The sequence below is a fragment of the Juglans microcarpa x Juglans regia genome, chromosome 1S, assembly GCF_004785595.1.
Source record: "Juglans microcarpa x Juglans regia isolate MS1-56 chromosome 1S, Jm3101_v1.0, whole genome shotgun sequence".
Lineage (NCBI taxonomy): Eukaryota > Viridiplantae > Streptophyta > Magnoliopsida > Fagales > Juglandaceae > Juglans > Juglans microcarpa x Juglans regia.
Window position 1 is genome coordinate 8,716,939 of NC_054595.1, and position 8,755 is coordinate 8,725,693.

Here is an 8,755-nt window from a genome sequence, read left to right on the forward strand (position 1 = left end):
AATAGACTCACCCGTAATATCTGACTCTGAAATTAGTAATATTGAAAACCAATTTAAAAATCTAGATTTACAGATAAACAAGATTAGAGGAGATCATGTTAATAACTTTTCGGCTAGAGATTCAAAACATCATGTCTCTATTACTCGTAATTGGTATCCCAGACCTACTCCACCGGATATGCAATTCGAGGAAAGAGAACATATAGTAAGATCAGCCTTCGCACCAGATGTATTATACGAATGGAATATAGACGGATTATCTGAATACGTAATACTAAATCATTTTCAAGAAATGATTATGGTAGCCAACGTCTATAAAAGTAACAGAAAAACTGATCATCAGGTAGCACACATTATTGTTACAGGATTTACTGGCCAACTAAAGGGTTGGTGGGATCATTATCTTTCATATGATGAAAGGTCACGTATATTAACAGCTTATAAATATGATGAAAATATGCAAATAATTAAAACGGAAAATGATTTACCCCTAGAAGATGCTGTCCAACATCCTGAATGGAATCGAACTATTTGTTCCGAGTTGGATGATAATTTTTGTTTCATAATTCCTCCGTAACCTATATCAGAGGCATCTGTTTCAACAATTTTAAAAGTATGAGGAGATGGAAGTCCTAAACATGGTAATTTCTTAATATGAGCTTTAATCTGTTTTATAATACTAGTATGTTTTTCTGTCCAAGGAGGTGGATTCTTTTTTAATCTTTTAAATAATGGTTTGCATAATGGTCTGAGAGATTGGTAAAAATCTGCAACATAGTTGAGACTTCCTAGAAATCTCTGTAATTGATTTTTATCTTTTATTTCATCTGGAAATTTATCAGCAAATTCTATTGCTCTACTAATTGGTGTAATAGTTCCTTGATAAATTTCATGTCCAAGGAATCTAATTTTCTCTTGGAATAGTTTTATTTTTGATGAGGAGACAACTAATCCATTTTGTTTGATAACTTGAACAAAGATATTTAAATGTTTCCAATGTTGTTCAATAGATGAAGAAAATATTAATACATCATCAGACGGTACTATTGATTTTCATAATCTTACATATGGTGATATAATAAGTAAGATTAATAGAACTGGATTAACTATGTGCAATGATTTAAGATTAAAAAAGCAAATGGAGAAAGAAAAGAAGTTTGCTAGAAAAGAATTAGGTACTTTTTGTGAACAATTTGGTTACACTCCTTTATTAGCCCCCTCAAGAAGACACAAAAAGGGAAAAAGAGTTTATAACAATTATTCCAATAAAAAACGAAAATACAGAAAACCTTATAAAAAGACAAAAGATAAACAAATATATAATAAGCCACTAAAAAATTCTAAAAAGACTAATAAAAAGAAAAAGCAGATTGTTTGTTATAAATGCGGAAAAATAGGACATTACAAATCAAACTGTAAAGTTAAACAACAAATTAATGAATTAGATATACCCGAAACACTAAAAGATAAATTAATAGACATTTTTATAATAAAATCAAGTGAAGATGAGGTTAGTTCTTCAGAAGAAGAAGAAATTTATCAATTAAAAGAATCAAGCTTTTCAGAACAATCTTCCGATAGTGAATTAGAAGAAGATAAAGTACATATCTGTAATTGTTTAAGTAAGGATAATTGTATCTGTAACAAAACCATTAATGTACTTTCAAAACAAGAAGACATTATATTAGAATTAATAGACAAAATCAACAACCCTCAAGAAAGAAAAGATTATTTAGAAAAATTAAAAGATACATTTAATAATCAAAATACTACAATAACTTCATCCTCAACACCTTACAATTTTTCAGAAATAATAAGTAGATTTAAAACTGACAAACAGAAAATTACTATTCAAGATATACAACAAGAAATCGATACCAAAGGCGTATATCTCAGGTATAATATAATAGAACAGTAATGTATTAATAGAAATTAAAGGCGGTAAGACCGGCCATATGCATGATGGCAGAGTAGGCAGGCGGTATAACCGACCATATGCATGAGGAAATACAAACTAAAGAAAAGAGATATGAAATAAACTTCTTCATTAAAAATATAATACTTACAAGGAGACTAATTCTCAAAGGAGTTGGGAGCTGAAGACATGAGGAAAGGACTATTGAAGATTTACAGAGAGAGGAGGACAGGACTAGGGAAGGAGAGGCCTGATGAGCTGGTGATAATGCGAGTTGCTGTGGTGGAGTTAATCTGGGTTGTGCTTCTTCTTCATCGTCACTGTCTGATATTTGTGACATTACTTCAACTAATTTTTTCAAATCTTTTTTGTTTGTAATGGATGCCAATTGTGCTTGAAATCTGCTTCGCTGGACTAGGACTTCCGGAGCTTTGGTAACTTTTGAAAACATCTTCAGTACATGATCATAATTGTATTTTTCCCACCATTTGATGGAAACTTGACGGGCTAGGAACATAATGGTTTTGAGAGAGGGATGAGGTTTGATAACGTATTCCCATTTCATAATCCAATTTAATTTTGTTTTGAGAAAGAAGAGCAAAAGGGGTGAGCAATGGTTTAATGCTGGTGGGCTGTCATTTTGTGAGATGAAATTTTGGAGACTTTCCTGAAGGGGAAGAGGAAGGAGAAGAGGTTCAGGTCCATAATATTCCCACCATAGTGAGAACCATTTCGGGAGTGTTTTAATTTCTTGTAGTTTATCAAAATGAAGGAACCATGAATGACGCAAATTTTTGTTTTGTTTTAAAAACATTTTTGTCCATGCTTGCTGGTAATCGTAATAATCATAATAAGGAGGATCATAGGGATGAGAAAATTTTCTTGTCAAGTAGGGATTTTTTCCCCATTGTTCCAGGGTGAGAACTTGCTTAATAGTGACTTTCTCCTTCCCAACAGGCCTCTCAATCTCAAGGCAACCAAGCTGCATCTCCTTCTCAAAATTATTCACCTTACCATCCGGTACAACTGATGGATTCTCAAGACCCGTTTGAACTGGAATTAGCAAATTTTGATCCTCAGAATTTGTAACTCCAAAAAATTATTATCTGATTAATCAGCATGACATGCAGATAGTATCTCTCTAAAAAGTTATTTGCGACAGATTATTGCCCAGCAAAGCGACAAATAATTCTGTACTAGATTACGTGTTCTGTACTATGTTTGTTTTTAGCGTCGGCTGACACTGTTCTTGTCTTTAATGTCGGCCGGTACTGTGTTTGTCTTTAGCGTCGGCTAATACTGTTCTTATAACGGCCGGTACTGTTCATGTATTATTAAAAGTTACTGTTTCAGTGTCTATATAAAGGGTTCACAAGGCAAGAAGGGCATTCAGAGTTCTTAATCTGATCCCTTCCTCTCTCGCCCAAACCTCTCCAGTCCTTAGTCCTGTCCTCCTCTCTCTGTAAATCCCAATTCCTAATAAAAAAGATTTATTATCCCGATTATATAATGCTACAATATTTTCAAAATTCGACATGAAAAGCGGGTTTTGACAAATCCAAATTGCTGAAAAAGATCGGTATAAAACAGCTTTCACAGTCCCCTTTGGACATTTTGAATGGAATGTTATGCCCTTTGGATTAAAAAACGCCCCTAGTGAATTTCAAAATATTATGAACGAAATCTTTACTCCATTCACTTATTTTTCAATAAATAAAAAATTAAAAAATAAAATAAAAAATTTCAGTTAAGTTGTAAGAATCAATTGTGAGAGTATCATTTTCCTGGTTCCTGCTAGTTATTTTGATGTGTTTTTTTTTTTTTTTTACTTTTTTTTACATATATTTTTTAACACTTTTAAATATATATATTTTTTAAAAAAATTCATAATATCATTAAAGAATAATTCTTTAATCATAAAGTAAAAACAAAAAACAAAATAAATGCTAACGATAGCTTCTAGCGAGAGCTGGGAGCGAGACGCTTAGCATTTTTCAATAAATTAATTGGTTTTTAGTAGTTCTTGATCATGGGTAGCTAACGACCAAAGTTGACAAAATTTATATATTAGAAAAATTCTTCTCATCAATTATTATTCATCACTTCACATCTCAATCCTATAAAAAACACTCTTACATCTTATGAAAAAATTCCAATACTCTATAGAAAAAAAAAAAAAAAGAAAGTTATAAGTATGGAATGTAAAAGTGAATAGTAACTGATGCATAGTAAATCCCTATATATTATTATACATCGGTTCTTTATTTTATTTGTTTTGATTTATTTTTTTAATTGATCATGATATGATATTAAATTATTGATAAATAAATAAATAATTCTTTTAATTATTTAATATTGTATCGAGAGATAATCGTGTTAACTTTATATCTTATCGTGAACGAAAACTTACATTAATTAGAATTTGTTTAGCATTGAACATTTTCATACAATGCTAATACAAGGATCATGAAAAATATATTGTTGTATAAAAGCATAGGGAATGAGAGAGGAATTTCACCAAGGGTCGCAAAAAGTTTGCTAAATATCTTGTTTGACTTTGAATTAAAAAATTGGAGATAAGTGAAAAACAAATAATAATCTTTTAATTATTTAATACATCATTATGGGGTAATGATAACTTTTTAACTTCTTCTGCTCGGCAGTCTTATACTATACTGAGAAAAAATAAATAAAAAGATAAAAAAATAGGTCATGTTTGGAGTGAGAAACCATCTCAACTCATCTCATCTTATCTCTTAATTACAACTTTATCAAATTTTCGCACAAAATATAATAAATAATTCAATTTTTTCAAATCACAATTCAACTTTTTTAAATTTCAAAATAATAATAATATTCTAAAATAATATTCTAAAAATATTTTATTCAATTTTTAACTTTTATCTAAAATTATCTCACCTAATCTCACTATCCAAACAGGAACTAAAAGTAAGTGTGTATAGGGATTAAAAAAAAATCGATGAACCGGTAAACCAGACCGGACCGAACCACTGGGTTTGGTCTGGTACCGAATTTGGTTTGATCCGGTATCGGTTTTATTTTTCTTTTTCTAAAATTGGACCAAACTGGTTCCTATATATATATTATAATTTTTTATATTGTATATAATTTGTATATATAATATATAATTATATGTAAAATAGTTTTGTATTATATGATAAATTACTAATTAATATAATATTAAATTTTAAAATCTTATATCACTATAGTCTATTATCTTAATAGTTATACTAATACTATATCACTATATTATATATTATAATATACTATTATATATATATATATATTTTATAATATAGTATATAGTATATTAAAACCGGAAAATATGATTGAATCAGACCGAAACCGATAAAACCGGAAGTTCTGGTTTAGGAGGTAACCGGTGCGGAATCGATTCTTGAAAATACAAAACCGGTGCATAACGGTTTAGTCCCAAATTTTATCCAAAACATGAGCAATTTGGGATCAAACCGGACCAGTTACACCCCTAAGTGTGTGGTGTAGAGATGCTGAATAAAATTTATCTAACTTTTTATGTTATTAAATTTGAGAATTACATTAATTGAAATTAGTTAGGAAACGATCATTTAAGTAAATTATGAATAGAATTATAAAAAAGCATAAGGCAATGATAAGGAGTTTGCAATTAAGTAGGTACCTTCTATATTGTTGATCTCAACTTAGGAAATTGAGGTTTGGATACAAAAAAAAATTCATCTCATCTCATCTAATCATCATAATTTTATCAAATTTTCACATAAAATACAATAAACAGTTCAATATTTTCAAATCTCAAAACAATAATATTATTAAAAAATAATATTCTAACAATATTTTATTCAACTTTCAACTTTCATCTCAACTCACTATTCAAACCTACCCTAGAATTCATATATTTCAATGTAATATAAATATTTTATGGAAAAAATGAAATTTTTTCACTAGAATTCTTTTTTTTTTTCTTGTTGTCATTTGAAGATATTTTCTTTGAAAACACATTTTACGTAATATAATTTTCTATGCTTTCAGAGGTAGAAATGATGATTATTTAAATTTTTAAAGATTATGATCATATCCTTAAAATCTTGAAAGTTGTAATTATCTGAAAATTGTATGGGTATTTTCATCTATTGACAATTTTTTTAAAATTCAAATTACGTTTCATATTATCTAGAAAAATACGTTTGAGGAAAAATATCAAAATAATATTTTTCCTCAAAACGTATTTTTTAACTTATTTGAAATTAAAAGTACTTTAATATGTAATACCTAAACAACATAATTTTTCTATTAAAATACTTTTACGACTATTTAAGCACTTTTTAAGATTCATACCGCAACCCCAAACAAACCCTTAGTCCTTCTGTTAGAAATTAAACTGTTAATTGTGTTAATGTGGCGTGCCACATGACATGATGCATTAATATATCTTTAAACTTTAAAAAAAATAAAAAATTGAAATTTTGAAAAATAATCTTAAAAATAAATAAAATAAAAATTATAGGTAAAGAAACCATAAATTCAAAACTCTCAAAAGAATATTATAACTTAAAAAATTAAAATATTTAAAAATATTAAGTTAAAAGAAAAAGAAGAGGAAAGGGGAGGAGATAAGAGAGAACGGTTGAGACTATTTCATTATTATTCACAAATAATATTTTTTATTATTATTTACTACTTTTTCACTACTATTTATAAATCATCTGAAATCTCCTCAATATCCAAACGTAGCCTTTAAATAATGAATTGTTATTGTTGAGCAAGATTTAAAGTTGGTTTCAAAACTTTGGAGATCAAATTAAAAGATAAGTATTTACAAAAATTGTTTTAAAACAAAACAAATGGAGTCGAAAATCCCCCCCCCCCCCCCCCCCCCCCCCCCCCCCCCATTTCCGAGATATCTCAAGGAGTGGAAAACGCTTTCTCTCTAGGCGAAAATCCTCCCAGCCAAAACCTAAAAAGTTTCCTCAACTCCATCCAAAGGGGGTGGAGCTTCGACTCCACTAGGGCTGTAAAAAAGAAATTGGGAAACCAATGAACCGGATCGAACTAATTTGGTCTGGTACCGATTACCATTTAGCAAAATCGATTGAAAACGGGTACGATTCCAGTTTTAGTTTTTAGAACATGGGTTCGAACTAAACTGGACCGGTACATACATATATATATATATATTATTTCTAAATTTTTATATAAAATATTTTTATATGATTTTTTATATTATATGCTAAATTGCTAATTAATATATGAAACTTTAAAATCTTATTATTTTAATATTCGTGTCTATTAATCACATAACATAAAATTAATATAACATATGATAACATAAAATTAATCTTATAAATCTTAATATAATATTTGATTATGATATAACATAAATTAATACTACAACTTTTAATATAATATTTGAATTTTAATATAGCATATAAGTTTTTTTTATAACATAAAATTAATAATTTAATATAATATAAAATGAATGATATGGGTTAATTACTTACTAAAGTTTTTTTGGAGTATGATTTTGTTTATCCATAAAATTGAAAAAATCAGACCGGACGAAACCGAAACTGGAACGATGGTGAATCGGTACAGTATCGATTCTTAAATTTCCAAAATCGGTTCGGTTCTAAAAAATGTCCAAGATCAAATTGAACCGGACCGGTTACACCCTTAGGCTCCACCCACCTTTTTTTTTTTTTTTTTCCCAACCATAACAATGAGATGTGCTGATTTACTGCTTTCTGGTAGGGGTGTGCAAAATTTTGAAAATTTCGACTCTGTCCGACTTCCGCTCCGACTCCGACTTCGATTTCGTCGGAGTCATCGGAATTCGGAGTCAAAATTCGGAGTAGCTCTGAATATGTATTCGGAGTCGGAGTCGAAGTCGGAGCTCCAAGAAGCTCCGATTCCGACTCTGAAATTTTTTTTACTGTACACTTGCGCTCGAGCGAGGTGTCGAGCGCAAGTCGAGCACACGTTGTATTGAACATTGGCTCGAGCGACATGTCGAGCGGAAGTCGAGTGAACCTCTCTGGAAGAGTTCTGCTCGAGCGACATGTCGAGCGGAAGTCGAGCAAACCTCTTCCAGAGAGGTTCGCTCAAGCGCCATGTCGAGCGGAAGTCGAGTGAACCTCTCTAAAAGAGTTCTGCTCGAGCGCCACGTCGAGCGCACGTTGAGTTCCGATCTTATGTCGGAGCTCCTATAGGAGGTCGGAGCTCTGATAGGATGTCGGAGCTCCGACCTCCGATCGGAGTCGGACTCCGACTCCAATTCAGAGTCGGAGTCGGAGCTCCAATTTGGCTCCGACTCTTGTCGGAGTCGGAGGTCGGAAACGAGCACTTCGACTCCGTCGGAGTCGGAGCCCAGCCCTACTTTCCGGCCACCCACGACCGCCACATCAAAAAGAGCAGTGTGTACGTCTCATGCACGACTCAAATCGAGCGTGACATTCACGCGTCATCACTTCACCATCGGGGTCAGCGGCCTCGGATCTCTTAGATCCAACCAACCTCTTGTCTCCAAGAGTAGCGCGTGACCTACACTCACCTACATAATCACTGACAGTCGTTTGCTGGCGATTCGACCCATTTTCCGCTTGCTATTTTCCTATGTTCCCACTTCTCCTAACCAAAGATTAAGAGAAAGAGATAGTGAAATTCTCCTTTAGCCAATCCAAACTAGCAAAATGCAGTATACAACAATTCATTGCAGCATCCAATCGTAGTTTTGCAATCTGTTTATTGGACTGTATCAAAGCCACTTTAGACCTCTCCCCATTGCTTGAAATGTGTTGTAGATTATGTTCTTAGGAGGGGATG